General features: G+C 34.7%; 1 protein-coding gene across 6 annotated transcripts in view; it reads right to left on the bottom strand.

Moving 5' to 3' along the window:
* MTHFD2L (methylenetetrahydrofolate dehydrogenase (NADP+ dependent) 2 like) overlaps positions 1 to 23,427 on the bottom strand; it is a 138,133-nt gene that overhangs the window by 21,701 nt on the left and 93,005 nt on the right. The gene's annotated exons all lie outside the window — the stretch shown is intronic.

Raw genomic sequence — 23,427 nt, 5'->3', positions numbered from 1 at the left:
TGTCATCATCTATTTCCTATAATTAGTTTCAAATGCAACAGTACCAGCTAACAATGGTTAATGTTCCAGTTTTTTTTTAATTGAACACTCCATTCCCAAATTTAGTAGATTAAAGCAACAATTTATTATTATGTCTTACAGTTCTGTGGGTTGACTGAGTTCAGCTGGATGCATCTGGCTTGAGATCTTTCATGTAATTGGAGTCAGATAGTATCTGAAGCTAGAATAATCTAGAGACATGAAAAGGCTAGAAGGACTCACTCACATGGTTGCAGTGGATGCTTGTGGTTGGCTGGGAGCATAGCTAAGGCTGTCAACTGGAATACACATGCATGAACTCTCCATGGGGCTTGGGTTTCTCACACCCTGGCAGCTGGCTTCCAAGAATGAGTGTTCCAGGAGATCAGAAGTATTAGTTGCCAGTCTCTTACTGCTTGGACCAGGAAACTAGCATAATGTCACTTCTGTCATATACTATTGGTCAAGAAGTAACACAGTCCACTCAGATCAAGAGAAGGAACAGAGACTCCACTTCTCAGTGGGACAAGAATCAGAGACTCTGTGGTCATCTTTATTATTATATCACAATGCTTCTGGTGGCCATGGTGTCTGGTAGATGATTTACTCACTTTCGTATTCTAGATCCCTTGCAGGAAAAGCCTACCCACTGTGTTGTTAAGAGACATTCTAGCACCTGAACTATTCATTTAAGCATTACAGGTAGCTTGAATATCACCTCATAACATGATTTTTACTGCTAGCAAGAGTTTAAAGGCTATAAACAAATGATCAATGCTAACATAGATGTAGCTATGGGATAGCTTCCTTAGTTTCATAATGATGTAACAGAAGAGGAATCAATGTTTGAGATATATTTTTCCTTTGCTTTCCTATCCTGTGATATAGAACTTATTCTTTTTATTTGTTCTGACATAGATACTCTGCATTGTTCCACATAGTCATAAAATCCTGTTTCTTCTTGGTATCCAATAGAAAAAGAGGACATACATTGAGTATAGCTGCAGAAAAAAATTTCAACATAAAAATATTCATGAAATAGTTTATTAAAGTCCAGCTACTATGCTAATGGCAAGTATCCCAATCTCCCTCTGATTATTGTAACATCTCAGAGAATATTAAATGGCAATAAACAAATTGCACAATTTTCAAAACAGAGAAAAGTATGAACTTGATTTTAATGCCCCAGAAAATCATAAAATAGAAAAAAACTTTAAATGTTTATCTTTTTTGGATAATGATGCTTTTTATGTCCACTGTAGAAAATTTGGAAAATACATAAATATTTAATATGAAAATAAAAGCACTATTATCTTACCATCCAAAGAAAATAAGTATTAGTATTTTTAGTGTATTTATTTCTAGGATTTGAAAATATTTATATATTAAATATAAAATATGAAACCTGTATTTCATTGATGTTGTGTCTCACTATGTGTCTCACCACTCTGTCATTAAATTAAATTATGAGCATTTTCCCATTTCATTTTATTTGAAAATTAGAAGCTATATGAACTAATTCATTATATGGATTACCATAAAAACATATTCATTCCTGCAGTTTCTAATATTTTGCTATTATAAATAATGCAGTGATGATCATTTATATTCAGAAAATGATAGGTAATTTCATAATTACGGCATCAAGTTTTAGAAAACTTTTCACTGAACTCTTTTGAATGGAAAAATGTAGGTTAGATAAAAGCATCTATTGGTAGAGTTATAGGTGGTTAAATGACATAGTACAAAACGGTTGATCAATGCATTTGTAACAAGGTCTACTGAGGTCTTCTGTGAAAAGTATTTGTCAATACTATGTTCAAATTTTTAATAAATAATTTGGAAGAACACATTGGTATTGTGATGGTTTTATCTTTGTTCTCCTCCAGATCCATTTTCCACCATTTTTCTTCTTTACTCTAGGCCAGTGGTGGGACTGATCCTTACAAAGGTCTTGTGTGCTTCTTGTCTCTCTTGGAATCATGTCATGGCCATGAGATCAAGCTCAAGCTAGGCTACTGAAGGATACAAGTACTGTAGAGGATAGCTGAGTCATTTTAGCTGAGGCCATGCTAGACTGATCAGCCCCCTGCCAATAACCAGTGATGACAGATGCTTGATCAGACCCCAGGAAGATTGTCAGAAGTGAATGAGTTACGGTCACCATAACTGACCAGCTGAACTATGGACTCAGGAAAAATTTTTTTAAAAGGTGGTTGTCTAAGTGACTTTTTGTTTTATTTTTTTAACATACCAGTAGCTACACAGTCTATATTTGAAAATGACACAAAATTGAACAGAATGGCTACTGGGTTGTTGTAATTTTTGAATGATGGATCATAAGTATCAAGAAGAATCTAAATGGAAACAAATGTATAATTCTCACAAAGTACTGTACTTGATTAAAAACACAATACAAAACTAAGATGGTCTCCAGATATTAGGATGTAATATTTTCCAGTATATTTTTAGTAAACTCTCTGGAATAGTTGGTTGTACTTCAGAGGCTGGTCTAAGGAAGAATGATTAGAACTAGAAATCATGTCAAATTCTTATCACTTGCTATCAGACTAGCTGGTTCAATTGCTTATTAGTGATCTGCAATATGATAAAATCTTGTGCCACAACATAAAGCAACTATATCAGTAAACACAGTTTAATTCAGCTAACTTTATTTTTGTTTTTTGTACCAAAACGTTTTCAATGAAGTAAGTGGTATGTTGATTTACAGTCTGGTGCAAGTTCCCTATCTTCTTGTAGACCTATAACACAAAATGTTTAGAGGGTATGAAATAGTCACAGACCATCATTAGTGCACTGACCACACAGTGAAAACCTCTGCAATAGAGGAATGGTTGAATGAACTTAGGCTGCCTATCTCAGAAAAAACAAACAAACAAACAAACAAACAAACAAATGCATACACCTAAAAACAAAACAAGAAAAAACAAATAACTACAGTAGTTCCTTCAATATGTTAAACTGCAAATCAGGATGATTTCACTCCATATGATTTCGGAGAGAAGAAGAAAGGAAAAAACACAAAGGGAGGTAGTATATTTTAGTTCAATATAAAGAAGATTTTAAGGGTAATATAATAAACCATAAACAGAAACTAAATAGCATCCTTATTCCTTATAAGCAATATTCAAAATAAAGGAGGGATTGAACTGGGAAGGTTAGTTGTAGGCGGACAAGTCCCCAGATGACCTTGGCTGCCCTAGCTCTTTCCCCTTCCACTTAACAGAGACTTTCTCTTTATCCCATTCTAGTTCTAGATGGGACATCCTAGTAATAGAATAGAGCATCTTGAGATAAAAATAAAGTGTTGGGTACAATCTAGGCTATGCCCTCCTCCCTCCTAGAATGAGGTGTTTCCCAATGCTTGACCTCAGCAATTTAAGTGGTGCCCAGGGTATATAAACTCAGGGCAAAGTGCTTTTGAGTTTCCTCAGCTGTGTCACATGGGGAAGAAAAGATGAGACTCCATCTGCCCTGGACAGTTTCCTGATCCTTGGGAAGTTGGTTCATCAAGGATTCTAGGCTTCTGTTTATTATTGCTGCATATCTGCGAATAAAAATATCTCCTTTGGCTGATTTGTATGAGTGTTCTGTCTCACCATTCTCATGAAAGCGATAGAGGTACTGGGCCCCCTTTTGCTCCTCCATGCTGTCCTCATGGTGTTGGGCCTACTAGAGCACCTGGGTCTTCTCTAAGCTTCTGGCAGACTTATAAACTTCTGTATTAGTGATGTCTTTCAATTCTAAACTTTCAACATTCTCCTTTGTTCTTTCAAATAATAATAATAATAATAATAAACTTTTTCCAAGTAATTAATTTCTGAAGTTGTGTTGATCTTTGAATCTATCATTCATTCTACTTAAGAAGATGGAGAAATAACATAAATTATATTTAGTGGTTGGAATTATAACAAACATATACAATCCCTATTTTAGTTATGCTGAATACTCTAAGTAGTCCACTTACATTGCTGTCTTGTAGAGGCAAATGATTGGAAGCACATAGTTGCTCATTCATTGTATTTTTATAGATACTGAAAAGAAATTTCTTAGACTTGATGTGTTTAATTTCCTAAGCATACAAATGCAATATAAATTCTTGTCATTTGATAAAATGTAATTAAATATATTTAAATATTAGATAAAGAAAAGACATATATCACTAGGATGCATAGTCAGAATTTTTTTCTTTTTGTCAGAGTTGAAAATGAACAATTTCAAGTGAATAATTCCTATGAGCTTTACTTTTTCTGTTGTTGCTGTTGTAATTCCATGGGAACCAAATCTTAATTCTTATATAATTTGAGAGCTCAAGCATTATATGTGAGAACCAAACCCATCCACACTCACATAGCTCATATAAGTTGTAATATTAACATTATTTTATTATTCAGCTGTCTTCATCTACATAACTTTCTTATTCCAGGAAACTCTTACTCAGAAAGATGAAAGTTGAAAGTGATTTTGCCTCAGGAACTTAATGAAAAATTCATTTAATGAAGAGCAAACCTTTTGATTTTTCAGTAGGTAGCATCAAATAGCTTATTGTGTAGGGCGTTTTGGAACCCTTGCTTCAAAACCCTCTCCTTGTATCCACCAATCCTAAACTTGAATATTATAATCATTATCCAATTCTAAGCAAGCTGCCATAAGGCACATTAAAAGACTTGCCTTGCAATGCCACTCAGGACATCGGCATGGACAAAGACTTATGATGAAATCACCAAAAGCAATTGCAACAAAAGCTAAAATTGACAAATGGGATCTAATTAAACTAAATAGCTTCAGCACAGCAAAAGAAATGATCATCAGAGTGAACTGGCAACCTACAGAATGGGAGAACACTTTTGCAATCCACCATCTGACAAAGGTCTAATATCTAGAATTTACAAGGAACTTAAACAAATTTATAAGAGAAAAAACAAACGACCTTATCAAAATATGGGCAAAGGATATGAACAGGCACTTCTCAAAAGAAGACATTTATGTGGCCAACAGACATATGAAAAAAAGCTCAACTCACTGATCATCAGAGACATACAAATCAAAAGCACAATGGGATATCATCTCATGCCAGTCAGAAGGGCAATTATTAAAAAGTCAAGAAATAGCATGCTGGCAACGCCATGGAGAAATAGGAACTCTCTTATATTGTTGGTGAGTATACAAATTAGTTCAACCATTGTAGAAGACAGTGTGGTGATTCCTCAAGGATCTAGAATTAGAAATACCATTTGAACTAGCAATACCATTACTGGGAATATACCTAAAGGATTATAAATCATTCTACTATAAAGACACATGCACACATATGTTTACTGCAGCACTATTTACAATAGCAAAGACTTGGAACCAACCCAAATGCCCATCAATGATAAACTGGATAAAGAAAAGGTGATACATATACACCATGGAATGCTATGCAGCCACAAAAAGGAATGAGATCATGTCCCTTGCAGGGACATGGATGAAGCTGGAAGCCATCATCCTCAACAAACTAACAGAAAAACAGAAAATCAAACATCACATGTTCTCACTCATAAGTGGGAGTTGAACAATGAGAACACATGAACACAGAGAGGGGAACACCACACATCGGGGCCTGTTAGGGTTGGGGTGAGCATCAGGACAAACAGCTAATGTATGCTGGGCTTAAAACCTAGGTGACAGGTTGATAGGTGCAGCAAACTACCATGGCATGCAAATACCTATGTAACAAACCTGTATGTTCACCACATGTATCCTGGAACTTAAATTAGAAAAATTAAAAAAAAAAGACTTGCTTTGAAACAAACTCTAACACCTTATAAATATTTCAACTTTGCTTCATTCTCTAACATGTTAATAAGGTTACCTGGCTCTCCAGGAGAAAAAAATATCCCTGATGTGTAGAATCTGATTATTTCTATAGCAGAGTCCTACCATGGCTGACTTCAAGCTACTAATGTGACCTCACTGAACATGGACTGGGGAAGAGATGTTCAGAATCAATCTCACAGGCTGGTGGAGCCAGCTTCAGCATACCACTGCTACTAGGGCTCTGTTGCTACAGTTCTCACCCATTCTACAGTGACCATAAACGAAGATTTGTCGTATCATTGAATTGTTTGGGTGATATTTTTGGGGAATCAGCATTCAATAATCTTCAAGATCCACAAAGATCTAGTCAAGAACTTCTCTTGTACATGATCCAAGACCTTAAGTCAAAAATCATGAGTACACTGTGGCCTATTAAACTTCCTGCTAGAGTAAGGAGTTGTTGGCCTCTGACTGTTATGATGAGGTCTGTCTCACATTGGGTCTAACCTCTTATATATATTTTTTCATTTAAAGTTCCCCATGCACTGCATTTATTTTGTCTTCTATGAATAAGAAGCCCTTTTTAGGGAATCCTTTGATTATCTAATCAGATTTGAATAACTTTTATCCTTGGTAGAAATCAGTTTTATTATTAACTGCACTATATGTCTCTATCCCTGTCATTTTTTTTAATCTCTATAAAAGCAAAGTTCACAGAAAGGGAATGGGTGTAAACCAGATAAATCCATCCACAAACTGACCTTGATGGGCTGGGCATGGTGGCTCATGCCTGTAATCCCAGCACTTTGGGAGGTTGAAGCAGGTATATCACTTGAGGTCAGGAGTTGGAGATCAGCCTGGCCAACATGGTGAAGCCCCATCTCTACTTGTAAAAAAAAAAAAAAAAAAAAAAAAAGAAAGAAAAATCAAACTGATCTTGAGGACTGAGAAATTCAGAAAGTTCCTCTGAACTTTGGAAAACTCTGGAAAAACTTTGCCTCAGGTCACGTACCAAAATCTGAGTGCTTTTTCCAGTCTGTCTTGTGATATCTCTCTAAAACTTACTGTCCATGAACTGAACATGTGTGAGGTTTGCAGCTGGAGATGGCCCAGCCAACAGGTCATGAGGGGCTGAGGCAGGAAGCACACAAGCGGTGCTTTCCCCTGATGGTTCCTAGACTCTACTAGACTTGCCTCAGTTTAAACTGAAGACCATTCCTCCCTCTGACAGACTCTTTCTTTGTATATATATTTATACCATAACCCAAATTCTTACATTTATTATCTCTCTCTAAATGGCTTAGTTTCACTAAAGATGATTTAGAATTATAATAGACATTTTCAGGGAGTTTAGATATGAACAAAAGTGTTCATTTTAGAGGCGCCTGAGAACATAAAAAAACACAGTTCCAAACTTCCAATGGTCTGCATTGTTACTGTGTTTGAGGAAGTATCCAAAATTATTCAGACTTCAAAATTGTTCCTTTAAAAGATTACTTTGTTGAGGCAAATAGTAATAATAATAATAATAATAATAATAATAATAAAAGTGAAATACTTAATCTCCTTTAGATTCTTCCAAACTTCAACATAAACCTAATGGTCTTTATCCTATTATTCTTCTTCTCCCAGCCTGTTTCTCCATCTCCTCCTGGCTTGTTCTCCTTTCCCCCTTTCTTCTGGCTGTCCAGAAACCCATAAAGTGCATTACCTTATAAAGTTAAGACCCCCTCAGAGAAGGAAAAAAAAAAAAAAAACCTCTTACTGTTAATTTTAAGATCTCATCCCATTCTGAGCTAAAAGCCAATATTAAAATTTACCTAAAGTCTGGCCGTGATAAAATTTGCAGAGACATCAGGAATAGTTTTAGGAATGTACAATCCATACTTCTCAAATCTACATTTATTATTTCATATGCTCAGATACAAAAGAACTGAATAAAAAGGCATGATACAAAGGATCCCAATTGCATAAGAAATCAGAAGGATTTTGGAAGCTGTAGATTTTGAATGTCTTTTAAAAGCTATCCCCCAAATTATTCCTTTGAACTTAGATTGGACTCTGATGCAATCCTATAAGCAAAGAAAGAATCAATCCATTAGGGATTTCAATGATAAGTTATTTGACACCTTTTGACAGAATTCAGAAGTAAACACTAATTCAGATGAAGCCTCACTTTCTGATCATTTTCTTCTGAATGACCTTAAGCCAGAATTAAAGGAGTTAAAACACAAGAAAAAAGCAGAAAATGGAAACAGCCTATTGCCAGACCTCTAGCACCTTATTGAACATTTTGAAAGGGACTTGGCACAAAAATCAAGTAAGACTGAAATTAAATTTAGGCCCTCACAGATAAAAAAAAAATCAGACATTACCAATCATTAAACACTCCCTAAAGAGGGAGTCACTTGGTAAAGACATTTGCGAATACTGTAAACAGAAAGAACACTGGCAAAATATATATATATATATATAAATATTAGATTAAAAATAAAGGAAAAAAATGAAGGATGTAAAACGGAAAGTACTTTAAAGAAAATCAAATGCCCAGTTTCTAGTTTTACCCTTAAATTCACAAGGAGAAATTTCTTACAATTTTAAGAACAACCTTTTGATTGATGTAGGTACTACTATATTAGCCTTAAATTCTTCTATTCTTATTCAACATTTCCCTTTGAATAAATAAATTATGTATAATTCCTAGACAATCCTTATGTCCAGATCTAGAACAGAAATATAGTCTTTCCTCCTCTGTGATCTCACACCTGTTAATTCGATACTCTGAAAGTGGAGTTGCCAGATTAAATGATGTCCTGATGATCTCTTTCTTAAAATCCCTTAGAAAGCCCTATTCACAGCTAGTTTGGATAATAACATAGACTTACTGATACCTTTGTATCAAAATCAAGCTCAAATTGAAAATATCAAAGAGGTGCCAGAATTTTTGTGGGTAAAAGTTTGATATTATCATCAGGATTATTGGGGCTATACCTATGCAGGTTCAGATTGACCTTTATCTAAACTTACATAATACCCTCTTAAACCACTAGCTAATACCTAAAACTAACATTTATCTTTCTGTTTAATAAAAGAAGGTCTAAAACCCCCAATGTATAGGGATATAGATTCATTGAGGACCTTAGAGCCATGAATAGAATATTCATTCTCCATGGTAGCAAAATTGAATTCTATTTTATCTTTGTGCATCCTAAGGCTATATGTTTTACAGTTTTAGATCTGTATTTGGTTTTCTGTAGTGTCTCCTTAGATCAAAATAATTTATACTTATCTGCCTTCTTCTGGAAATATCAAAAGATATACTTTCTGTTATTATGCCTTAGAGTTTACTGAGGCACCATCACACTTTTCACAAGTCTTCAACCTGGACCTAAAGAATTTGAAATTTCTCTGTAATTCTACTCATATAACACTGGTGAGGATTTGAGGTAGAAAATATATTTCATAAGATATAAAATCAGACTCTGAATTTGAAGTTTCCAACAGTTTAAAGTGCTTTTATGTTATGCTGGTCCATCAGCAGACATATTCCTGAAGTACATAGGTAATGAAAGCACATATAATTTATTCATACATTATTTATATATTATTTATTATTATGTATAATGTATTTATTATGTATTACAAGTATAATAAACTAGCTACTAGATTTTACAGAATCATTTCCTGCTGTAAACTCTCCTTTTGATATTTAGTGGTTTTCAAACTCCCATATCAGTTAACTAAGTTTCAAAAAAACTATATTAACTCTAAATTCTGGGTCATTTAGTAGCATATGAAATTGAATTGTTACATACCTAACAATTCTAAGTGATATAATATGATCACTTAGAAAATTCTATCTAACAAAGATAATTATACACTAAAGCATAAAGAAGGGTTATGGAGAAAAACTTGTGTTCCCCTTGCCAAGCTAATTAATCCTTTTATGAACTTATTTCTGACAGAATATAGGGTCTATTATTAATGCAGAATTTCAAAAGTAATTGAGATGATAGTATTAGGGTAAAATAGTCTCCTTGGAAAACTTAGTAGGAAGATTTCTGATTTATCTAAGATTTTTCTGTTACAGGTGAAAATCTCTTTAATAAATAGATGAACCAGTGGATAATCTATATAGATTCACACTACTGTAAGGCTTATGTCTTTCACATCAAGTGACTATATATATGTTATTTTGTGATTCATTTCACAAATCACTAATGTTGCCCAGGCAAAAATATACTGAATAAAGATAACCTAGAAAAAATGATAGCAGTACCTAAATCAAACAAAGCACTAGTCTCTACCCTAGGAACTAAGCTTTCCCTAATGAGAAGGTGTGACCATTAGCTCTTCAGCTAGTAGGCGGCTATATCCTTATTTTCACCAACTAGAGCCCAAACTGGGTATTTTCATATGTATATTTGACAATCTCAGAATTGAGTTAGCATGAATTAAAAAACAACATTAACCACTTCCCTATGGATCCTCCTATCATAGTCATCTGTAACTCTTCATGAAATGGCTCAATCAAGCCATCCTGATAAAATGAAGCAACATATTTACACATCACTTTAATTAGTAGAGTTCAAAGGGCTGTGTAAACATTATCTAATTAAACTTCACAACAATTCAGTGAAGCAAGAATAGGTTTACCTATTATCCTCATTCACAGAAGAGAGATTTTGTGGTGCTGAGAGGCTAAATGATTTCTTAGTTTCACAATAATGAGTCAGAGGTGAGGCTGGGAACAAAACCAGAACTCTAATTCAGATATAAAAGTAACATCTAAGAAATGCTTATTCAGGTAGATCACTTCTTCAGCTGGAAATTGTTCTACTACATAAAGAGAATAATTAGAATGAAATTTGTATGAATGTATATTTCTTTTTAGATTAGAAAAACTTTCTTTAGCATTATTTGCTTTGCAGACAGTAATATAATGGCTAAATGCATTCTAGCTAAATAGAGCCTACATTAGTAATACAAATACCTCAGTGTGTTCTCCCAGGTATCCTCCTGTTATTTCTAGAAATCCTCAAGTAGTGTTTATAACCCAGTGAGTCAGTGGCAGTGACCACAGACCATTTCCTGTTCTTGTTCTTTTTCCCTGGCTTCTTTGGTTCCTATCTGAACTGATATACCTATGATACCTGTCATGAGAGTAATATTCATGCCAAGGACAATATCTGAATGCCCACAAAGCTTCTGCTACTTGTGGTACCAGAATAGTGCTAGGTTCCTAACTGAGCTCAGGGACAGTAGGGCCCTTCTCTGTGCCATATTTGATTATCTAGGGCTTTGGAATCCTTTTATACTCAGAAATTCATAGGATCATTCAAGTAGTTCCATGATCTTTTGCCTTGGACCACATTTCTGCAAAGTCAATGGACCTGTAGGGTCCAAATGCGTGCCTCTCTTTTCTTCTTCCCATCAATCAAAGCTTATTCTCTGACGGCACCTATAATCTCAGTCCTTTAAGAGGCCAAGGCAGGAGGATCGCTAGAGCCCGGATCGCTAGAGCCCCGGAGTTCAAAACCAGCCTGGGGAACATAAGAAAAACTTGGTACTACAAAACAAAAACAAAAACAAACAAAAAAAGCTGGACATGGTGGTTCATGCCTATGGTCCCAGCTACTTGGGAGGTTGAGGTGGGAAGATTGCTGGTGGAGGTGGGTTGGAGGAGGCTGAAGCTACAGTGAGCCATTATGGCACCACCTACTCTAGCCTGGGCAACAAGGTGATATGCTGTCTCAAAAAACATAAAATAAAATTAAGAAAGAAAGAAGAAGAAAAGAAAAGAAATGTATTTCCTACCAACAGACACCAGTGCATTTGGGAAGCGGGGAGAGCCTTCAGGCCAGTGGGGAAAATAGGTCAATAGGCCAATAGGCAAGGGTCTATATTACCCACTGTCATGTTATTCACAGAGTATTAAGGTCGAATAGAATGGATTTCAAACATTTTAGAACCCTTTCTTTAAAGGAAAAATGTTTACTAAGCTCAGTATGTAAAAGGATCAAAGCAATGAGAGATAATATTAGTTAAAAAAGAGGTGGGGGCTCTACAATCAGCAAAATCCCCTTAGGTTCCTCAGAGCTCAACTTGAAAATCAATTAGCCCAATTTCTTTGTTTTAAAGATGTAGCTCCTGAAGGCCAGATAGTCTAGATAATACAAACAAATGAGGCCTGATATTGAGAAAACAAATTACTTTTTTTACAATCCCTAGTATTCTCTTCTAATGCAGTCTTAGATTTTCCCTTCCTCTATAACCTTTAAGCATTCTAGCAGCAGCTAAGGTATTCAGTGCTGATTGACTCTGAAAAGTGATAGAGACAGGAAAAAGAAGTAGAGAACTTACTTCTTAGCTTCTAGATTTCAAAAGTCTAGTGCTTTAGAACAGACTGATTATACTGAATAGAACTGCCAATACAATGTTGATAGATGTGGTGGGAAGGAAAATCTTCGTTTTATTCCTGATCTTAGGGGGCAGATCATTTTTATTCCTGATCTTGTACCATTAAGTATGATGTTAACTATAAGGTTTTCACTGATGCTCTTCATCAGGTTGGGAAGTCCCCTTCTATTCCCAGTTTTCTGAGAAATTTTTATCAGGAATGGATGATAGATTTTGTCAAATGTGATTTTTGAGATTATTAAGGTATGTTTATTTTTATTTGTTTTAGTGTGCTAATATGGTAAATTACATGGCAGATTTGCAAAGCTTAGACTAATCTTAGATTTTTGGGATAAACCTTATTTGGTCATGATGTATTATCCTTTTAATATATTGAATTATGCAGGCAAAAGAAATAAAGGGCATCTAAATAGGAAGAGAAAAAGTCAGACTAGTCCTGTCTGCAGATGACATGATCCTATATTTAGAAAACCCCATCGTCTCAGCCAGAAAGCATATTAAGCTAATAAATAACTTCTTCAAAGTCTCAAAATACAAAACTAATATGCAAAAATCACTTGTATTCCTATATAAAACAACAGTCAAGTCAAGAGCCAAATCAGGAATGAACTCCTATTCACAATTGCCACAAAAAGAAGAAAATATAATACCTCAGAATACCTCCCGAATTAGAGAGGTGAAAGATCTCTACAAGGAGAACTACTAAATATACTATGTAGTAGTAATATACTAATAGTAGTAATAAATATACTAGTAGCAGTAATATAACTACTACTATACTATGTGCATATGTATATATATGTATATACATATATACATATATATGAATATATACATATATGTCAAGTCAAGCATATATATACATATATATGTATGTATATATATATGTATATATATTTGACTTGACATATATATGCGTATATATGTATATACACATATATATACATATGCACATATATGTAGGATTATATTTGGATTAAAATTTTAAAACTACTAAAGCTGTCCATATTTAATATGAAAACTTGGTGAGCTGAGAGATAAGTACATACTCTATTACTCTATTGCTGACATTTTAGCTGCTTTCAATGATTTACTATCATCAATAAGCTATAATAAATGTTTATGTTTATAAAAACAGGTCAGGTTTTTTTAGACATCCAGAAAAACAATGAAATCTCTAGGTCATATGAAATGCACATTTTCAGATTTCATAACATTGTCAAATTATCTTCTAGAGGGACTATAATAAAGCACAACGTCATCAGCAGTGTATGCAAGTATGTGCTTCCCCGGATCCTTGCCAAAATTTGATATCATAGAGCTTTGCATTTTTTGCCAATCTGATGTGTGAAAACAGTGTCTCATTTTGTTTTAATTTGCAATTGTCTATTAGTGACAATGAGCAATTTTTATATGTGTATTAGCCATTTAAATATCCTTTCCTATAAATTGTTATTTTTAAAGTTAGGTTTTTGGATTTTTAAAAATGTATTTATATATACTTGACACTAATTCTTTGTTGTTTATAATGCAAATATTTTCTCCCAATAAAATTCTCAAATTTTAGCTTTAATAGGCACTCGTTCTATAGATCTTAGGAATTTTATTTATTTACGTTCAGTTTTTCTGTTTCTTTTAACTTGCATGTGTCTGTATATTTGTGTATATCTTTTCTAAGAAAATCTGTTGTCCAATAATTTTATTGTTATGGTTTTTAATGTATGTTCTTTATCTCATCTGGAATTGATTTTGATGTATGGGGTAAGGTGAGAATATAATTAGATTTATTCTTAAATGTGAGGTCAAATGTTTTCATATCATTGATTAAAGTATTCAGTTTTTCCCCAGTGTTTAATGACACTACCCTATCTACATAGATTCATACATATGAATGTATTTCTGTTTTTTTCATCCTTTGCCATGAATATATTTGTCTTTTCTTATGCCTGTGCTTTAATTTTAATTACCAGTTCTTAATAATATGATTTGAGACAGAATAAAATACTATTGTTCATAGCAACTAACACTTGTTGAGTTAGTCAGTGTTCTAAGTGCCTTACATGTGCTATCTCTATTTGACCTGAGAACCATATATAACATAGATGTTATTATTCCCACTTTGAAGGTAAGAAAACTGAGAAAGAGAGCCTGAGTAACCAAGCTCACAAAACTAGCAAGTGAGAAAGCTAAGTAGCAGAAGAAAATAAAGTCTTCTTATGTCTTTTCTTCCAATTAATCTTTATTATTATGAGTAAGATAATCATATATTTTTATGGCCCCCAATGGGACAATTTTGAGAGTAAAAGTGGATGCTACTGATAATTACAAGTCATTAAGCATAATTTTAAACTATTTCAAATAAATCATGACAAACGGTCACATTATTTATAAGATCATGCTTTTGTGGGATAAATCTTGCCATTCCTGTGCAAAATCATAAGCGTTTGGATGGTATGGAATTTATTGCTTCATTTGGGAATAATCAGCATTCTTATGTGAATAAATTCTCCCATGCAAAAATATGGGTTACAGCTCCACTTGCTCAGACTTTTCCCTTTGATTATATATTTGCAAAGTTATTTTTATATTCTTATTTCTGTTTAGCTTTATTAAACTGAATTTTATAGTTTTGTTACTACTGTGAGTAGAATATATTTTCTATTATATTTTCTAATTTTACTACATAATATTTATGTTTTTATTGTATTCAGCAACCTTGCTGAACTTTCTCACTAGGTCTAATATTTTATCAGTTGATTATCTTGAGTTTTATGCATAAACTATCTTACCTTCAAAGAAACACCATCTTGTCTCCTCTTACAAGTCTTTATCTCCTAACTCATATCTCTCAACTTACTGTATTAGCCAGGAACACCAAAACAGTGATGGAAAATGATAGTTGTTATCTTTGTCCCACCTTTATACAAATGGTAATAATTCTAGTATTTTACAACAGAGTATATATTTTTTCTATTTATTTTCAGTTGACACCCTTTATTAGATTTTTAAAAAGCACCATCTATTGATAGCTTGAAATGAGGTGGGTTTTTTTTAATTGTTTCTCTGTTGTCGTTGTTGTTGTTTTTTAAACCACAACTGAGTATATACTTTTACTAACTGCTAAAAATTACAAAGATGAAAATAATAGACATCAGCAACTACTTAAGGAGAGGGTGGGAGAAGTATGAGTGTTGAAAAATTACATATCAGGTACTATGTTCATGACTTTGGTGACAAAATCATTGGTATACCAAACCCCAGCAACACACAATTGACCCATGTAACAAATCTGCACATGTACCTTCTGAACTTAAAAGTTGAGAAAAAAATTGATCTAGATTTGGGAACTAATGACAAATTTATTTATATATTTTTGTTATTTTAAAATGTTCTACTGTCTCATAGTTGTATGTAATTCAAACATTTCCTGATGTTAATATTTTGTGTCATCTTTTTCTTTTTATCCTTAACTTTCCCCAAACTCTATTTTATTAGTATTTTCCAAAAGCTATTGTTGAGTTTCACCAAATTGATTACTTTTTTCTTTTCTTAACTTCATTAATTTTAACTATAATTTTCTTATTTTCTTCAAGTTTATTTAAAAAATTTTAAAGCTTTTTCTTTGAATTTATAGTTCATTCAAGTTTTATTTTCTTACTTTGTCAAGTGAAAACCTTTTTTTTTTTTTTTTTTTTTGAGATGGAGTCCCACTCTGTTGCCTAGGCTGGCATGCAGTGGTGAGATCCTGGCTCACTGCAACCTCCGCCTCCTGGTTTAATTTTCAAATATTTTCTCATATTATATGAGTTATCTTTTTGCTTTCTTTTTTTGTTTTGTTTTGCTTACATATATATATTTTTTATTGCTTGTGTCTTGGGGTTGCTCTTCTTGAGGAATATCTTTGTGGTGTTCTCTGTATTTCCTGGACTTGAATATTGGCCTGCCTTGCTAGGTTGGAGAAGTTCTCCTGGATAATATCCTGAAGAGTGTTTTCCAGCTTGGATTCATTCTTTCCGTCACATTCAGGTACACCTATCAAATGTAGATTAGGTCTTTTCACATAATCCCATATTTCTTGGAGACTGTGTTCATTTCTTTTCACTCTTTTTTTCTAATCTTGCCTTCTTGTTTTATTTCATTGAGTTGATCTTCAATCTCTGATATCCTTTCTTCTGCTTGGTCAATTCAGCTATTGAAACTTATGTATGCTTTGTGAAGTTCTCATGTTGTGTTTTTCAGCTCCACTAAGTCATTTATATTCTTCTCTAAGCTGTTTATTCTTGTTAGCATTTCATCAAACCTTCTTTCAAGGTTCTTAGTTTCTTTTCATTGGGTTAGAACATGTTCTTTTAGCTCAGAGAAGTTTGTTATTACCCACCTTCTGAAGCCTGTTTCTGTCAATTCATCAGACTCATTCTCCATCCAGCTTTATTCCTTTGCTGGTGATGAGTTGTGATCCCTTGGAGGAGGAGAGGCATTCTGGTTTTGTATGTTTTTGTCCTTTTTGCACTGGTTTCTTCCCATCTTTGTGCATTTATCTACCTGTGGTCTTTGTAGTTGGTGACTTTTGGAAGCGGTCTCTGAGTGGACATGGCTAAAGCCATTTTAAGAGGGAAATGTACAGCACTAAATGTCCACATCAGAAAGCTAGAAAGATCTCAGATCAAGACCCTAATATCACAATTAAAAGAGCTAGAGAAGCAAGATCCAACAAATCCAAAAGCTAGCAGAAGACAAGAAATAATTAAGATCAGAGAAGAACTGAGGGAGAGAGACACAAAAAACCATCCCCAAAATCAATTAATCCAGGAGATGGTTTCTTGAAAAAATTAGCAAAATGCATAGACTGCTAGCTAGACTAATAAAGAAGAAAAGAGAGAAGAATCAAATAGACACACACAAAAATGATAAAGGGATGTCATCACTGACTCCACAGAAATACAAACTACCATCAGAGAATACTATAAATTTACACCCTCCAAGACTAAACCTGGAAGAGGTCAAAATCCTGACTAGACCAATAATACATTCTGAAATTGAGGTAGTAATTAATAGGCTACTAACGAAAAAAGACCAGGACCAGACAGATTCACAGCTGAATTCTACCAGAGATACAGAGAGGAGCTGGTACTCTTCCTTCTGAAACTATTCCAAACAATCGAAATGGAGACACTCCTCCCTAAATCATTTTATGAGGCCAGTATCATCCTAAAATGAGCTTTAGCTGTGTCCCAGAGATCCTGGTAAGTTGTCTTTGTTCCCATTTGTTTCAAAGAACTTCTTGACTTTTGCTTTAATTTCATTACATTCCCAGATGTCATTCAGGAGTACGTTGTTGAGTTTCCATGTAATTATGTGGTTTTGAGTGTGTTTCTTAATCCTGAGTTCTAATTTGATTGCACTGTGGTCTGGGAAACTGTTATGGTTTCAATTCTTTTGTGTATTACTGAGGATCTGCTGAGGAGCATATTACTTCCAAATATGTGGAAGTAATACCAAAACCTGGCAGAGACACAATAAAAAAAGAAAACTTCAGGCCAATATCCTGATGAGAATCAGTGTGAAAATCCTCAATAAAATACTGGCAAACTGAATCCAGCAGCACATCAAAAAGCTTATCTACCACAATCAAGTGGGAACAAATCATCCCTGGGATGTAAGGCTAATTCAACATACACAAATCAATAAGTGAAATCCATCACATAAACAGAACCAATGACAAAAAACACATGACCATCTCAATAGATGCAGAAAAGGCCTTCAATAAAATTTAACATCTCTTCATGTTAAAAACTCTCAATAAACTAGGTAGTGATGCAACGTACCTCAAAATAATAAGAGCTATTTATGACAAACCTACAGCCAATATCAGATTGAATGAGCAAAAGCTGGAAACATTCCCTTTGAAAACTGGAACAAGACAAGATTGCCCTCTCTTACTACTCCAGTACTATTCAAGATAGTATTGGAAGTTCTGGCCAGGGCAATCAGGCAAGAGAAAGAAATAAAGCATATCAAAGAGAAAGAGGAAGTCAAATAGTCTCTGTTTGCAGATGACATGATTGTATATTTAGAAAACCCCATCATCTCAGCCCAAAAACTCCTTAAGCTGATAAGCAACTTCAGCAAAGTCTCGGGATACAAAATCAATGTGCAAAAATCACAATCATTCCAATACCTCAACAAGAGACAAGCATAAAGCCAAATCATGAATGAACTCTCATTCACAATTACTACAAAGAGAATAAAATACCTAGGAATACAGCTAACAAGAGATATGAAGGATCTCTTCAAGGAGAACTACAAACCACTGCTCAAGAACACAAGAGACTACACGAACAAATAGAAAAACATTTCACCCACATGGGTTAGAAGAATCAATATTGTGAAAATGGCCATACTGTCCTGTAGGCATTCAGTCAGGGTGGTGGGAAAATTTTTAAATAGACGCAAACCTTCTTGGAAGGCTGGAAGCTTTTTGCAAAAGCCTTGGAATAGGATTTGGCTGAAGGTAGCCAGATTCTCTTATGTGGTGCCTGAAAACTTACAGTAAGTACAAAGGAATGTAAGAGAGTTTATCTAAAGAGGTTGTTAAGACCAACCTTTGAACATCCATGGGCACATGACTGCTCTCTAGTTGGGGAGTCAATAATGTTATTACCCACAAATGGTGTTAGCTTCAGGCCTCAGAACCTGGCCTTTAATCATTACTCACAACTGTGCTAACTCAAAGCCTCTGTCATTAAATCTATGTTGAATAAATGCCCAGAGAGCCAGCTGGTCAGACCATGGCTGCTGACAGCACCATGGCTTTACAGCATCTTCCTTGGGATCTGTAAGCTGCCTGGACCCCCAGACCACTCTTACACTGGATATCTGTGCCCGAGTGCATTTGTTCATCCATCACTGGGTCAGGGTCTGCCGGTCGGATGCAATACTGCCCAAAGTAATTTATACATTCAATGCTATTCCCATCAAACAACCATTGACATTCTTCACAGAATTAGAAAAAACTACTCTTGACTTTATATAGAACCAAAAAAAGCCTGAATAGCCAAGACAATCCTAAGAAAGAACAAAGTTGGAGGCATCATGCTACCTGACTTTAAACTATACTACAAGGCTACAGTAACCAAAACAACACGGTACTGGTACAAAAGCAAACATATAAACCAATGAATGAAAACAATGGCCTAGTTTCTCATTTATCCTGGAGTACTTTCCACAAATGCTTGAGAAGAGTGCATATTCTGTTGGGTATAGTGTTCCAAAGATGTCTCTTTGTTGTAGTTAATTGACAGTGTTGTTCAAGTCTCCTATTTTCTTGTTGATCATCTGCCTAAATTCTTCTGTGCACTATTTAAAGAAGGATATTCACATCTCCAACCATTACTGTTGAATTGTCTATGACTCCTCACAATTCCATCTGATTTTCTCTGTGAACTTTGCAGTTTTGTTTTTTATGCACATGGTTTTATCAAAGTAAAATGTCCTTTTGTTATCTAGTAATTTTTAAAAGTTTATTTTATCAGTATAGCCACTTATGTTTTCTTACTCTTGTGTCCTTTTAATTTTTAATTTATTGTATCTTTGGATCTACAGCATGTCTCCTAGAGATAACAAATAGTTGGAACTTGCTTTTATATAAGTCCAACATTCCTTAACTTTTGGCTAGATTGATTAATCCATTCATATTTAGTGTTACATTGATAGGGTTGAGTTTAAGTCTGTCATTTTACATTTTGTTTTGTACATACTTTACATATTTTTCTTCCTCTGTTCTTCTTTACTACTTTATTTTTAATTAAGGAAATATCTTCTGATGTCACATTTTTATTTAATAATTTATTCCCTTTATTTTCGCATTATTTACTTATTGACTGTACTAGGCCTTATGATGTGCATGAAAATTTATCAGAACGGACTTTAGATTTATACTAATTTAATTCTAGTGTGATATAAACATTTTAAGCCTATATAGCTATGTTCCTTCTTCCCCTTTCTAATTCTATCATTTTCATTATACATATTCCATCTTGCTATATCTTTATTTGTTGCAAACTCAGAAATATATTGCCATGAATATTATTTTATATAATTTTTTGTCTCTCAGAATATCTGAGAGAAGAAAGGAGAGTAAGTATTATATGTCATAAATGTTTCTAGCCATTTGTTCTTGTGGATTCAACTATATCATCTGGTGTCATTTCCTTATTCCAGTACAGCTTTACTTCCACCTTCCACCTTTGTGTTTATTATGAAATATATTTCTACATGTTATAGGTCTAACAAAACAATTATGTATTAACTTTTATATGTTATTACTTTTTAAATAAGTTAAGAAAAGAAATACACAATTGTACTGTCTTTTATAATTACTTGCATAATTACATTTGCTGGTGTTCTTTGTTCATTTGTGTGCATTTGGTTTACTGCCTGAGGTCACTTGCTTTCAGGCAGAAGTTTCTTTAGGATTAAGAAATCCTTGTTTTCTTCCTCCAGAAAGCAAGTTCCTTTAGGATTTCTTGTAAGGTAGATCTGCCAGTAATGAATGCTCTTTAGTATTTTTTTAACTGGACATGTCCTTTATTTTTGTCTCCATCTTTGAAAGATAGCTTTACTAGATGCAAGATTTGCATTTGGGAGTTTTTTTCTTTCAGCATTTTGAAGATGCCATTTTCTTTCAGCAAATATAGGATAAGTAATTTTTCTCTTGCTGCTTTCAGGATCTTTCCCTTTGCTTTTGGCTTTTGAGTAGGATGTGTTTGGTGGGGCTCTCTAGGCCCCACCAAACTAAGCTGTATCTAAGTTACAGCTTGTAGAATTCTTTGGATATATACATTAGTGTTTTAAAATAAAATTTACAAAGTTTGCCGGGCGTGGTGGCTCACGCCTGTAATCCCAGCACTTTGGGAGGCCGAGGCAGGTGGATCACAAGGTCAAGAGATCGAGACCATCCCGGTCAATATGGTGAAACCCCGTCTCTACTAAAAATACAAAAAATTAGCTGGGCATGGTGGCACGTGCCTGTAATCCCAGCTACTCAGAAGGCTGAGGCAGGAGAATTGCCTGAACCCAGGAAGTGAAGGTTGAGGTGAGCCGAGATCGTGCCATTGCACTCCAGCCTGGGTAACAAGAGCGAAACTCCGTCTCAAAAAAAAAAAAAAAAAAAAAAATTTACAAACTTTTCAGACATTACAATTTCAAAAAAATTTTTTCCCATTGTTCTTTCTCTTCTTATCTGGTAATGCATTACACATATGTGGGTGCACTTAATTATTTCCCCCATTTCCCTGAGGCTCTGTTCATTTTTTCCCTCTATTCTTCAGACGGCATAACACTTACCAATCTGTTTTCACGTTCACTGTTTATTTCTTCTAACAGCTGAAATCTACGTTGAACCCAAATATTGATTTTTGTTTTTCATTTTAGTAACTATTTTTCAAACTTAGAATTCCCATTTCGTTCTTTTTCATAATTTCTAGCTCTCTTAATAGTTTTCATTGAGAAGACATTGCCATAATGCCTTCCTTTACTTGTCAGCACAGTTTCCTTTACTTCTTTGAACATATTTATAATAGCTGCTTTGAAGTCTTTGTCTGCTAAATGTTATTTTGAAGGCCTTCTCCTAGGTATTTTTTTGCCTGCTTTTCCCTCTGCATATAGGTCTCACAACTTTTGTTTCTTTGCATGTCTCAATTTTTGTTGAAAACTAGACATTTTACATAATATAGCAACTCTGGATACTGGTCCACCTCCATGGCACTTCTTGTTGTTGTTTACTTGTTTGTTTAGTGAGTCAGTCATGCTATTTCAGCGAAATCTATTTCTCCTGTAGTGTGTACCCTCTCTCTGGTGTCACTCCTCAGAGGGCATACATGCGGTCACCATGGGATGACAGTGGTTTTAGAAGACCTCTCTTTAACCATATCTTTCCTTGTTCTCTCTGGTAAGATGCTAGCTAGTCTACCTCTATTGGTATCACACCTAGATTTTGATTAATTGTCAATTGATTGTGCTACTGTTTCAACAATACCTTAGGGGATAAATGGCTCCAAATTCTAATCAATTACACTCAAGCCTCTTTGCAGGGCAATCTTTGAGGCCAGTCTTTTATTCTAACCCAAAGAGGGTTTTTCCTTTTTCTTTCCCTACTTCTCTCTCTTAAACATATAGCTGATCTGTGGTTTAGCTTGTTACTTTCATGGGCTACCAGTCTCCTCCTAATTATCTTATATCAAAATTGTCTTGTTTTTGACAGTGTCCCTAGGCTTGAGTGTCCCGATGTGTTATTTCAAATAAAGAAACTTCTCTTAGGAAGAACTACGGAGCTCTCTGTTTTTGCAGACTACCTGTCCGTCAAAACAAAACTCTTAGACACTTCTCCAGATCTGTGCCTCAAGGGCAGGTGCCGTGGTCCAGTGCTGCTAGAATGATAATCCTGTTACTAGTTCATGTTGGTAGGGGGGCATGAATGGTAGTATCCCCTGGTCTTCCTGGCTTCCCGCTTTGGAATGAAACCTTTACTCTACAAATGTGCTGAGATGAGAATGAATTAGACCCAACATTATTGACTTGCAACATGTAATGTATAACTTCTACCCTATGAGTGGGTGCTGGGTGGGAAAATGGAGCCATAGCTTTATCTGCTGTTGTTTAAAAAGGAACTTCCGTAATACAAGGCTGGAGGAGATAGAAAGTTCTGGCAGCCTGCTCCTTTTGGAGAGATATCAGACTGGGATCTGAGAGAGAGCCTTGTGTTCTTAGATGCAACTGACTGGAATGGAATTTTTTGTCATGCTGTGCTGGTAGAGGATAGGTGGAAAGAAGTAGTGGGTCATGGCTACTCTTTACAATATACAAAATTAACTCAAGATGGATTAAAAATAAAAATATAAGGCCTCAAACTATGAGAATCTTAGAAGAAAATCTAGGAAACACCATCTGAACGTCGGCCTTAGGAAGGAATTTATGACTAAGTCCTCAAATGCAATTGCAACAAAAATAAAAATTGAAGCTGGGCATGGTGCTCACATCTGTAATCCCAGCTCTTTAGGAGGCCGAGGCAGGCAGATTACTTAAGGTCAGGAGTTCAAGACCAGACTGGCCAACATGGTGACACCCTGTCTCCACTTAAAAAAATGCAAAAATAGCTGGGCGTGGTGGTGT

Source organism: Aotus nancymaae, unplaced genomic scaffold (genome assembly GCF_030222135.1).
Source record: "Aotus nancymaae isolate 86718 unplaced genomic scaffold, 86718_ANA_hifiasm-v0.15.2.pri h1tg000006l, whole genome shotgun sequence".
NCBI classification, from domain to species: Eukaryota; Metazoa; Chordata; class Mammalia; order Primates; family Aotidae; genus Aotus; species Aotus nancymaae.
Note: the sequence above shows the minus strand (reverse complement) of the source record. Positions and strands in the feature narration are given on the sequence as shown.